We start from the raw sequence: 12,586 nt of genomic DNA, 5'->3' as shown, positions 1-12,586 counted from the left end.
TATTTGCACGTCGCATATCTATGCATAAACGGATGTCACCATCTTCTTTAAATACAATTACTATGGGTGAAATCCATGCACTTGGCCCCGTTACGTTATATCTTGTGCTAACGCTTCTTTCAACTTCTGGTCAACCTTCTCCTCTACTGCAGATGGAATTCGCCTAAGCGGTTGTTGTACTGGTCTAACTGACTTGTCAATGGTCAAGGATATCTGTATTCCCTTTACTTTTGGAAAAGGAACCCGATTTTCAAGCGCGTTTACCTCGATGCCTAGCTTCAAAACCTTAAGTTTTATGGCCGTATCTCTACCCAACAGTGATTGTCTGCCATTCTCAATAACATAGAATGAAGAAATCACATTTGAATTCAAATCAATACCAATAACCGACTCAAATACAAGTTTTACTCTCAGCAGGTCTTTTCCCGCGTACGCCCGGAATTGAACATCTGATTCACTACGAATATTCCATACTGTGGCGTGAACCAGAGTCAATTAGCATCGAAATTTTTTTACCACCAATGAAACAATCTATTAGCTCATTTAGATCTTCATTGAAGTTGTCTGATACTTTAAAACAATTATATTCGTTAAGTGTATCATGCTCGCCATCAGATTTGTAATCCCCTGCAACACAGTGGACTTTGGATGCATAATTTTTCTTCCTTTTTACCTTATTGGTTGTTTCATCATTCTGTTTCCGTTTACGAGCCCTTGTCTTACACATTTTAGCAAAATGCCCTATAAAGTTACACTTATTACATCTCACATTTTTGGCTGGACACCCAGCGCTGCTACTCAAATGCCCCTTTCGACCTCATCTACCGCACTCTGTCTCCCCTTCCTTATTTACGACGGCTTGTATAATTTTGTTTACGCTTTCAGATTGCGACGGCAATATCATAGTCTCTGATTGTGTTTTAATTTGCTCATTTACCAAGCACATCTCAATTATTTCACCTAGAGAATGCTCCTTTTCTAATACGCGTTTCTTAAGCTCAGTAGGTGCCCATGTGTCCATGAGCTTGTCTTTCAAGTTAATTTCAATTATTTCGTTTTTTGTTTCACCAAACTGGCACTTAGCGGCTTGGTTTCTTAGCCTAAGAATAAATTTGTTGAAGTTTTCCCCCACCTCAGATTTCAAAGATCGAAATAAGTGACGTTCAAAAGTGGAGTTCCTTTTAGGAGAGAAATATTGCTGCAATTTTTCTACTAAATACTAAACACATCTTTCTTCTCTTCAGGTTCTATGAGCGCGCCAGGTATATTGTAGATAACCTCTTGAAGCTGCATCCCTCCTAAATGCAACAGTTTATTCTATCTTTTAATAGGATCTTTGATGTCCTCGGCTTCCAGGTATAGATAAAAGGCCCGGTACCACTTCTCCCACTCCGAACGAACAAGTGCTGGTACGCCCGCTATGTTCATGATTTCAATTTGCTTTGGATTGAATGCCTTTGTTTTATCAAGTAGCAAATTTTCTTCTAATATTTGTTATCCTATTGGGAGAATAAAGCAGATACATTTATTTAATTTTGTAATGGCAAATAACACCAGAATTTCCAGTACCAACTTTATTTTCTTTCAAAAATTGTGAACATAAATTATTGCGAGACGATTTCACACCAGCTGATAGCAAACACGCAAAGAAATACGAACAAAATCAAGTGCAATTTTGCCTCTGCAATCTGTCGTGCAAAACACAACAAAGCGCGGTCGAGAAAACAAAATACGGCGAACTTATTGCTATTTTAACAGCAGCTCATGTGGTGAATACGTCTTGCCTTTCAACTTCTTTGTTCGCACTAGTATTATTCTTTAGCCCGTTGGCACACTTCTTCGTAAGGTGGATTATTGTACTAGGTGACAGCAAACGAACAGCTGACTGCTCGTTGTTTGATTTCAATGGCGCAACGTAAAATGCGTTTGAGTATGCTTTGCTATCAACTCGTACCTATTCATTTCGCCTTGCCTATTTTTTTTTTTTTATACCAGTTGCTTTTGCATATTTTCATTTGCTTATTCTGCTCGCCGACATACAATGTTATACGTTTACGCACACAAACGTACATTTGTATGTATGTCAGTTGCTTTTTCTCGCCGGCATAACTTATGCCAGTTGTTATGATCGTTGGTGTAATTTTTTTTCCGATTTGTATTGCTCACCGGCACATTTTGTGCGAGTTGCTTTTGTTTTTCAATTATTTATTGTCGCTGCAATAAAAATTGTCTCAGTGAGCTCGACGACTTACAATTATGTATGTCAGTTGTTTCGGTCTCTGACCGTTGGTGTATTAGACCAATTTTCGTGCTCGCCGGCATATTTTATATATGCCAGTGGCTATTCCTTGCCACTTGTGCTTTTGGTTTTTTTTTTCATTTAGCCCGCCGACGTTCACTTACATAAGTATGCTGCTTTTTTTTTACATATACATACATATGTATGTACGTCAGTTGCTTCGGGCTTCGGCATATTTTATGCCAGCTTCTATTTACCTATTTCATTTTTTTTTTTCCTTTAGATTTTCACAAATTTACCTCGTCGCCACTGTAACAACTCACCTTTACCACCAGTAATAAGACCAATTCAGTATTTATTTTGATTTAAACTTTATTTCATCCAACTTCAGTTTCCTACAACCTTTTACTTCATCGAACCAAAACAGACCTCCCTAACCGCGCCATTTTCATTCCTCTCCGAATCTCCAGGCGCTCCCAGATCTCTCGCGCTGCCAGATCTCCACAAGAAGGATAGAGAATAATTTGTGGCCGAAATTACGAAACTAATGGAAATTTCTCGTAAAAAAGTATACAGCGCAATCAAATCATGTATGGAAAATTCCCAAGTATTGGTCAAAGGTAGGATTCGGAAGCAAAGGTCACGTAAAACGGATGCCGTACAGGCGCTGTTATAGTAAGAATCGTCAAAAATTATCCATTTAAATCATCACGGCAGGTAGCGACTGACATCAACCAATCATTGTGGTTAAAAATATCCTCTAGACTTTTCAGAAGACGTCTGAATCAAAGTGGCAATTTCAAAACGACTGATCTTCGCCAAAGCTCATCAAGAGAAAAGCTTAAATTTTTGGAAAAATGGACCAGATGGCAGAATATTTTTACATCGTCCTAAATGCCACGAATATAATCCTAGGTACACTTAGAAGACGATAAATCATGGTGGCGGAAATATTATGGTTTGGGGAGCATTTTTTTAAATTGTCCACCTATTTTAGGTTGTGCCATTTATGTGCCCAGCTCATTATATCAAAGCTTTCGCATTTTAATGATTATTTTTTTTTTAACAATGAATTACAACTTCACTTTGTACTGTTATTGAATACAAAGAATGAACCTTTTAAAAAAACCCAAACACTTGTTATTTATTAAAAACATTTATGATACTGTAACAAATGTAACACATTTATGATACTGTAACAGAGAAAGAAGATATAAAAAATGTGCCGTTTATGTGTCCATAGCTGTACATTATTATTCTGAATAACTTTTTTATACCGCAGAAAAAGCTTTGTATTTTATTGATAAATATAATATTATATGAAAATAGTTAACATTATGAAGCATTACTTGAAATTAATTTTTTTAGGATTTCACTGAAATGTATTTGCAGATAAGCAATTAGCTGTTCTTGGTTTAAACTATTCAAGGGAACTTACTTCTTTTTCTTCTCTTCAAAAAGCTATGAAGTACTACCGTATCTAAAACAAGACTGTCGCGCTGTAATAATACGGAAAGCTATTCGAGTGCCTTTCAGCAAATTCTCTCCAAAGGCAGATATTCCACCGTAACTTTATCTTCCTAAACCATCGACATCTACATATGTGAACACGTACTTAGCATCGCACACTGCCATTAGTACAATGATAACGTTTTCTTGTACATAATTGTAGTATAAAGATCCGCTATTTCTTGGACTTGTTTTATGCATGTGCCTCCCATCTATTGCTCCCAAGCAATTCGGAAGGCCAGTCTTTACATAAAATTATATTCAATGCCTCTAAGTTCGTGTGAGTTTGATGGTGACAAATATACATCATTTAATTCATCCCAAATAGCGTCACATGTTTCATACTTATATTATTTTCCGAACGGTTAAAACTCCAAGAAATCCCATTGAAATTTCATCCTTGTGACAAGAAACTAAAATTGCTAAGCGCTAAAGAATACCAGTGTGATAATTATTTCACATTGACTTACATTAATGTTACCGACAAAGGAGTCTCGGGCTCCACAGCTGTTCTATTCGAAAAACGTTCTAGTCGTTGCTTTAATAACGACAACAATAAATTAAAACAAGAAAAAACGTTAACTTCGGCTGCACCGAAGCTAATATACCCTTCACATGTGCATATCTTTTGGTAACTATGTGTTCAGTTTGTATGGAAGCTATATGCTATAGTAATCCGATCTGAACAATTTTTTCGGAGATTATATTATTACCTTAAGCAGTAATCCATGTCAAATTTCGTAAAGATACCACGTCAAATTCGAAAGTTTTGCATACAAGCCCTTGATTCCGATCGTTCGGTTTGTATAGCAGATAATTGCTATATATGTAGCAAGCATTTGATTTCGAGCAGCAGGGATAATGGGATGCCCAACTTATTCCAGTGTGAGAGCGCCTGAAAATAAGCGTTTTTTATAACATTTTCCATTATGGCCAGATCGAACAAAATAAGAATTTTTGGGCATTTTAAACTAAAACACCCAACATTTATTACGATTGCAAATTATTATATATTGGACTTTTAATATATGACGAAACTACTTACATAAATCCTTTTTTATGGTTTTATGGTATATTAAAACAACTGACTTTTGATCTTTCAATACTTAATAAGGAGAATTAAGCCTGTTAGTTCTCAATTATCAAATGTTGTTAATCATTTGTAATAGAAAATTAATTCTATTATGCATCAAATTACAAAACGTTTCATGAAATATATATAAATTTCGCATTTTCTTTGATTTTCATTGTTTTAAATTTTTATTAGCGATCTTGAACAGCGGCAACAAATTCCTCCGTTTACATATTTTTTGGTAAGATTTCATTCTGGCCATCGCTCGTTTCCAATTGCTAAACGTCAAAACCTCCCCAATCCAGTCAACTGTCAAAGTTTAGGTGGTTTTGACGTTTTGCAATTGTTCTCTCACTTCCAGTGAGAAAGGAGTTGGACATCTCTTTATCTCTGCTCGTAATGTTCTCTGGCAAGCCGTGAAACGTTGCGGGATTAACCTCAAACAACAACAACACAGCACTGAGTGGAATTATGCCGACAAAAAGGCGCAAGAAATTGCAATCTTTTCTGCAGACGAAGTAATGGCATGATATTCGATTAAGTTAGTGGAAGAGTAAAATCTAGTCAAATCTGAAAGCAGAGAAAGACTACTGAAACCAGATCTGGGGAGCACGGTGATGCCTGTATAATTCAAATTTCAATTTTGTGCATTTTGTACGAACGCTTAATATTTGTTTTTATTTATTTCCAGTGTCAGCTACTGTCGAAGAACCTGACTTATGGTCATATAAAATTATTTCATACATATTTTGATATTTTCGCTCGGTACTCATAGAGTTTAAAAGAAATTTATCAAAACACTTAGTAGCTGTTTCTCCATTAAGGAAACTACTTTGTTTGCATTTTTTTAGTATTGAAGTATTGAACTTGTATCATTGGAAACAGTATACCAGAAGAACCAAGATTCAAAAGTTTCAAAATATATTCAGAAAATTAAATTGTGTAGGATGAGTTTATCTCTTCTTGGGTAGCAAGTCGTATAACTCTAGCGAACTTGATTCTAATGGGGAAATATGCAAACTTTAGTTCCTCTTGGCCATCTGTATGTTTTTCTTTCATCACATGATTCAATTTCTTAATTTAAGATTTTAACAGATATTTTAATAAGTACGACATCTATATAAAGCTTGAAGGAAGTAATTCGTTGGCGTAAAGAAAACGTAATTCAACATAATCAAAACCAAAAATATCAAAATGGACGTATTGAGATTAACCTTCAAGAAGTCGCGCGTAGTCTTTTCGACCGCCCATGGTGAGTAAAGTATTATAATTTTTGTGTATATAATCCCAGATATTTGGTAGCTCTAGTAACTTGAGGTTAGTTCATTTCCAATCGAATGCACTATTTCCGTCTCTTTTTTAAGCTTGTCGACTGTTTATAGCGAGCATTTACTTCAGTTGCCTCTCTGTGCACATTTCCTGATATAATAAAGTGTTGCAGTTATTGGTAAAAATGGCTAAAACAAGAATAAGTGAAAGTGAAATAATGAAATTTCTCCTAGAGGAAGATGATGAAAGTGCTGAAGGATCAGAAGTCTCTGCCCACTTATCTAATGTGGGATGTAATGAGGAATCAGAAATATGTGAATGTAGACCAGATGTGGAATCTGATCAAGAAATGGAACATTCAAACGAAGAAAGTAACTCGGAAGAGGAAAACATTCCTTTGGCTGATAGAGCTGCATACTTCATGGCACGTGATAATGTTACAAAATGGAAAAAATCAAATAGTGATAGAGTCAGGTATCGACCCCATAATATTGAATCAAGAGGCTGGTGTTCTTGGAAAAGGCATGGGCGTAACAACATCTATAAAAGCATGGGATTTGTTCTTATGCGATAAAATTATAATGACAGTAGTAAAATATACTAACGAATTTATACAGAAAAAAGAAAGCGCAAACTCCAGAGTTCGAGATTGTAAAACTACCGATTCTGTTGAGATTCGGGCCATGTTCGGATTATTATATATTGCTGGAACCTTACGAATGTCTCATGGAAATTTGGAGGATGTGTATAGTGATGCTACTGGTATTGCCATATTTCCAAATACTATGCCTTTGAAAAGGATGAAATTTCTTCTAAACTCTCTCCGGTTTGATGATGCATCCACAAAAAGTTTTCGCCGAGCTCAAGATAAAGCTGCGCCCATACGAGAAGTGCTAAATATGTTCACAGAAAACTGCCTTTCTCCTTATTCTGTTAGTAAGAATGTTGTTATAGATGAAATGATGTGCGGATTCCGCCGAAAATGTCCTTTTAGACAATACGACAAATCAAAACCTGACAAATATGGGCTAAAGATTTATGCACTTGTGGATTCAAAAAAATTTTACACGTTGAATATTGAGCTTTATGCTGGGAGACAACCAGAAGGACCGTTTCAAATCAGTAATTCAGGAAGTGATGTTGTAAAAAGGTTAATTTCACCAATTTCTGGAACCGGACGAAATTTGACAATTGATAACTGGTTCACCAGCATTCCTTTGGTAAAAGATTTAGCCACAAATGATAAAATATCTGTCGTTGGCACTTTGCGTAAAAATAAAAAAGAAATTCCCCCTTGTTTCATTGCGAAGGGAAAGCCAGAGCATTCTAGTCAATTTGGGTTTTTAAATATTTCTACCCTGGTATCGTATGTACCTAAAAAGAACCGATCTGTTGTTCTGATTTCATCACTTCATCGTACAGCTGAAATTGACACCAGCACTAACGAGAAACGAAAACCAGCCATTATAACTTTTTACAACAAAACAATAGGTGGAGTTGATGAAGTAGATAAAAAATGTCAAACTGTATTCCGTATCAAGGAAGTGCAATAGGTGGCCATTGACACTCTTTTTTTCGCTTGCTAAATATTGCTGGAGTAAACTCAATGGTAATTTTGAGAGAAAATGATGCAGTTATCGAAAAAAGACGTACATTTCTACGCGAATTGGGAATATAAATGACGAAAGAACATATAAAAAGAAGAGCTTATAAAAACTTACCAAGAAATTTGAAAAGAAATATAAGAGGTTTTTTGAAATTAGATGATGAGCCCAATAGTGAGGCAAGTACATCCGAAGCCAGTAGTGGAAGTGGCTGCAAAATATGTCCAGCAACAAAAAGAAAGCAGACAAAAACCCAATGCAAAATCTGCGAAAGAAATATTTGTCGAGACCATACGGTATTTATTTGCAATGAGTGTTTTGTGACGGATGAATCTGATGAATCTGACTATTGAACTATTCTAACTTTCTAATAAGATATTAATGTATTTACATTCTTTTCAATATATTCTATGAATTTTTATGTTTTCCCCAAATTTTGAAAAAAATTTGTTTGGTTTTGTGTTAAGATTGATGAATTTGCATTCAATGAATTATATTACTCTTTATGTTTTTCCCTCATTTAAAATGACAAAACAAATACTTTTCCTGTAAAATATTATTTTATGATTACATAATAACTAAAACTAATAAAAAAATGAATTCCACAACTTAATCCACTTTAAATTTCGCATTTCAATTGAGGCGTCGAAAAGACTACGCGCGACCGCTTTTGTTACAAAAGATGGCGCGCCCGCTTGAAGGTTAATATATAAAATATACAATTTTCCAGATTATGTTTTGATTGGTTTTCGTGAATATGTATGTAGGATTTTCTTTATTTCCAAATTAAAGTGCCCTTTTGGACTTCAAATTGTTTAACTTATTTATATCAAAATCCATAGAAACATGTCACCTAAATTAGTAAATGGTCACCTAATTAGCACAGAGTGTCCGCTACGCTCAGCGTTACAATCAAGGAAAAGAAATATATCACTTAAATTTACAAAATGTCACTTCAGTCAGCACGGTGCGTTTTGCTACGCCCGGCGTTACAACCAGGTAAATAATATCACTTAAATATACAACATGTCACTTAAACCAGCACGATGCGTGCCGGGGATAAGGGGATGTTAAACTTATTCCAGTGTGAGAGCGCCTCAAAATTAGCGTTTTTTATAACATTTTCCATTGTAGCCATATCAGAAAAAAAGCTATTTTTTGGGCATTTTAAATAAAACACCCAATTCGCATTTTCCACACCACCTATGAGGTATGCAAAAGGGCGCGTTACCGAAGTTATTTTTGGGTGCTCGGTTCCCCAGTAGGCCTATATCACCCATTAAAAATTTATTTACATAAAAAAAGAAAAAAGAACAAAACGATAACAATTCTTATATAATAGTATAAAAAAAATAACAAAAAAATATCACTTCATATCACAGTATCTTAATATAATACTTAAAACTATAAAAATAAACGTATATACAAATGCCAATATTTAAGCCCCAAATTCTAATTTGTAATTAAAAACTTATCGTTCTAACTTTAGAGCCTCTTAAAGCGAATCTGCTTAAAAAATCTTATTTTAGTATAAAATATTTGGCTCATTGCAACCACTAAAAAAGGAAAATAAAAACTACAAATGTGAAACACACAAAAATTTATTCTTAAAATTGGGTAATGATAAATCTTTATTTAAAAATTTTGTCACAAAATAAATTCTAATTCTAATAAATAGAGCAATAACTACCTTTGGGTCACAGTCTTCACAACATAAGAAGGGCCTAATATCTTTTAATTTAGTAAAAATAATTTCTCCTAATCCTATTTTATGACAATTTCTGTCAAATTCCTCAACAAATTTTATTTCTAAATTATTAATATGTAAATGCAACAAATTCTTGAGGCGGCTTCACTAAGTTGTATTTATCGATCTGATTTTGGTGTATGAAGATGAATTCATCAGAAGGAATTTCATCTCCTAAATAAGGTAATGGCAGGAGGCATGTGTGCATTTTAAAAATTTTCAAATAAAGGTAGCCGCAAAAATAATTAAAAGCATTTTCCTTTAAAAAGTTAATTTCTAAACTACTATCTAGAGTAATGGATCTAACAATGGAGTGTTCGGGCCGTGGTAAACCCTGGAAATCTTGCCAAGAAAGGTCACTTAAAATGGAATCATTGCACACATTAAGAAGAACATTATGGCTATGTTCTGAAATAACTGTGGCTTCGGGTTCTAAAGGCAGCTCACAGTTACCTTTTGTTACGATATTTACGTAACGTAAGCCCCACGACTTCCTACATAAACTAGAGAACATGAAAGGTGTAAATCTAATCTGACAAAAAAAAAAAATGCTCTAAGCTGTCCTGATATAGTCATCTTGCCTTTAGGTAAGGAAAGCCTGAGTGTGACAGCAATCTCAACAATCGTCTTAAACTATTAATGTTAATTAACCACCCATTGATAAAATTGAAATTATGTGTTGTGTTGTTTCCTAACTCAGCTAAGACCCGAACTGTTCTTAAAACTTTTTCTGCCTCATCTAAAAACTGCTTTTGCTCTGGGAAACTTATAAAAACTTCTTTAGTGGGTATAATGGCCTCAGTCAAACTGCTATTAAAGATATCGAATAATTTATTGAAAAAAGAAACGAAATCCGCGGTATTAATAAAGCTCATACTATTTGAGCTTAAGGCTCCCGAGCTGTAAAGAGAAAGCATACCTGAAGTGACCGTATTACTTAACACTTGAGACGCGAATTTAACTTTCATTTTTTGAAAGGTATTGGGGTAAATATGAGCATCGGTTAATTTATGCGCACACCGATAACTCGACTTAGAGTCCTGTTTATAAAAATGGATTATATCTGACCAACATACGCGACTATTTTTATAATCAACTTTATTTTTCATATTTTGTAAGCAGTTTCGACTACATTTTAATAAATGGGGGCTATCGTAAGAAAAACATATTTCCTTACCATTAACGTTGAAAAAAGGCTGTGACATTGGAACACCTAACAAATTGGCTAAATTTTGAAAATTGGTACCCTGGTCACAAACAAAATGGCAAGGAACTAGCCCTATATTTTGAAGTTGGGTAATGGCTTCAAGAATATATTTCTTGAGGAAATCCCCTTTACTCGAGCCTCTAATAAAAAAATAAGCTAACGGGTGGGACCAAGGTTCCCCACCTATACCTTGCACCATTATGGTCATTGCAGTTGTAGCTATTCTAGGTGTGCGATTTTCTTTCATAATCTTCAAGACCTATCACCCTATCATACTGCAAATGACATTTCAGTGATATTTCATTACAAAAAGCTGATGTGAACTTTTGTTCGAAAGAAAATCCCTTACTCCTAATTTGTAAAGACTTTATGCTGCTTTGGGTGCAACAAGGGAAACGAGGCCAATCTGCAACAAAATTATGTAACGTAATTTCCGAGGGAAAACTGAGTTGGTGCTTTAGGTAGCAGTAAGCGATTGGCGACAAAAAAAATACACCCAAAGCTAAAGTTTTAAGAAAACTATCATATCGCCGACCTTGACTTTGGCGATTACTATTAAGAAAACTACTCCTAATACAAGCACCTAACTGAGGAGAAACTTTCTGCAAACTATCTCAAGAGGATCTGACTTTTCCCTAAATGAACTACTTCTTAATATTTCCCTACATCTTTCTAATTCAGTAGCCATTTGGACCAACTGAGCTTCTAAACTCCTGTTCTTTTTCATCTAATTTTATTTCTAAAATCCTATTCTCTTCCCTCAATTTTTTTTTCTATCTGTCCCTGCTGTCAGACCCCTACCTGTTTGCGCGGCTTTTTCATTACTATTTAGTAGTTCCTCCTCAAGAAGTGGCAGAGGCTCTAAAATATTATCGCGGTTTTCCCTTTCTATAAGCGGAAGCAGCTGCCTCGATGCACCGTTTGCATTTGAGGCAGATCCTTCCATTTGGGGAAAAAAATCTTCAACGCCCATTTCAATAGGTTTATCAAAAACAGAATTTGGGGCGTTAAACATTGGCTCAATAATTAAATTTATATCCGGAACGGCTCTCGGACGCAATTTTTTAGCGTTACGCATTTCTTCAGAAAAATGCCGCTCACACACAAAAATGTGTTTAGGTGTTTTTTCATTTTGATCTTCAAAAACACCTAAACGTTTGAGCCAACACTTACGCCTATTAAAATAAACAAAATAAAATACGAAATTTTATATAAAATCATAAAATATGTATAATAATAATAATAATAGTGCAAAAAGTGCATATTTAATGAATATTTTAAAGTACGATTTTTTTTATAAATATCATAAATATTCAAAGATAAATCGTTACTTTAAAATAATTTATTTAGTTAATTAACGGCAATGGCAACAAATTGACAATTAAGCTCTGAACACGTAGAGGGCGACAGACTGCAAGCGACATTTGTCAAATATTAAAATACTCACGTTCTTAAAGACACAGTTATTGAGGCAGCTGCACGACTACATAACTGTGTCCATAAGAACGTGTGTATTTTAATATTTAACAGATGTCGCTTGCATTCTGTCGCGCTCTACTTGTTCAGCACATAACACTTAAAAACACACGTAAATTCAATCCAATCCGAAATTACTATTTTCATTGCACAATCGAAACACTAATTTCATCGAAATTTTTAACAAATTCACAAACACTTTTTGCGCTATTTAACGTTTTTTACTCACCGTTCGAGATCCGTTCCACTGTTCGGAAAACTGAATATTCTGCCTCCCTCGCTGCAGCCAGCAACACATTTCTTCCAACTGCTGGGTGTTTTCGGCATTTTGTCTGTAAAATAAAATAAAAAAGTATTAAATAAATGCAAATTTACTTAATAAAAATTAAAATATACTTACAGCTTTCAATCTCCGTGCTGTTTCGCATTCGGTATTCTTCGAAATAATGGCCGTTACAAATGG

The 12,586-nt window shown here is 34.8% G+C and overlaps 1 long non-coding RNA gene and 1 pseudogene across 1 annotated transcript; both read right to left on the bottom strand.

Annotated features, from left to right (window-relative positions):
* Window positions 1-1,170: 1,170 nt before the first annotated feature.
* On the bottom strand, window positions 1,171-1,855 carry LOC120771937. Its single transcript, XR_005705011.1, has 2 exons — window positions 1,570-1,855; window positions 1,171-1,499 (listed from the first exon to the last, which is right to left on the bottom strand). It is a non-coding gene; the product is annotated as an uncharacterized LOC120771937 (long non-coding RNA).
* Window positions 1,856-3,700: 1,845 nt separating this feature from the next.
* On the bottom strand, window positions 3,701-4,325 carry LOC120770679 (annotated as a pseudogene).
* Window positions 4,326-12,586: the final 8,261 nt, after the last annotated feature.

Source organism: Bactrocera tryoni, chromosome 3, assembly GCF_016617805.1.
Source record: "Bactrocera tryoni isolate S06 chromosome 3, CSIRO_BtryS06_freeze2, whole genome shotgun sequence".
NCBI lineage: Eukaryota > Metazoa > Arthropoda > Insecta > Diptera > Tephritidae > Bactrocera > Bactrocera tryoni.
Note: the sequence above shows the minus strand (reverse complement) of the source record. Positions and strands in the feature narration are given on the sequence as shown.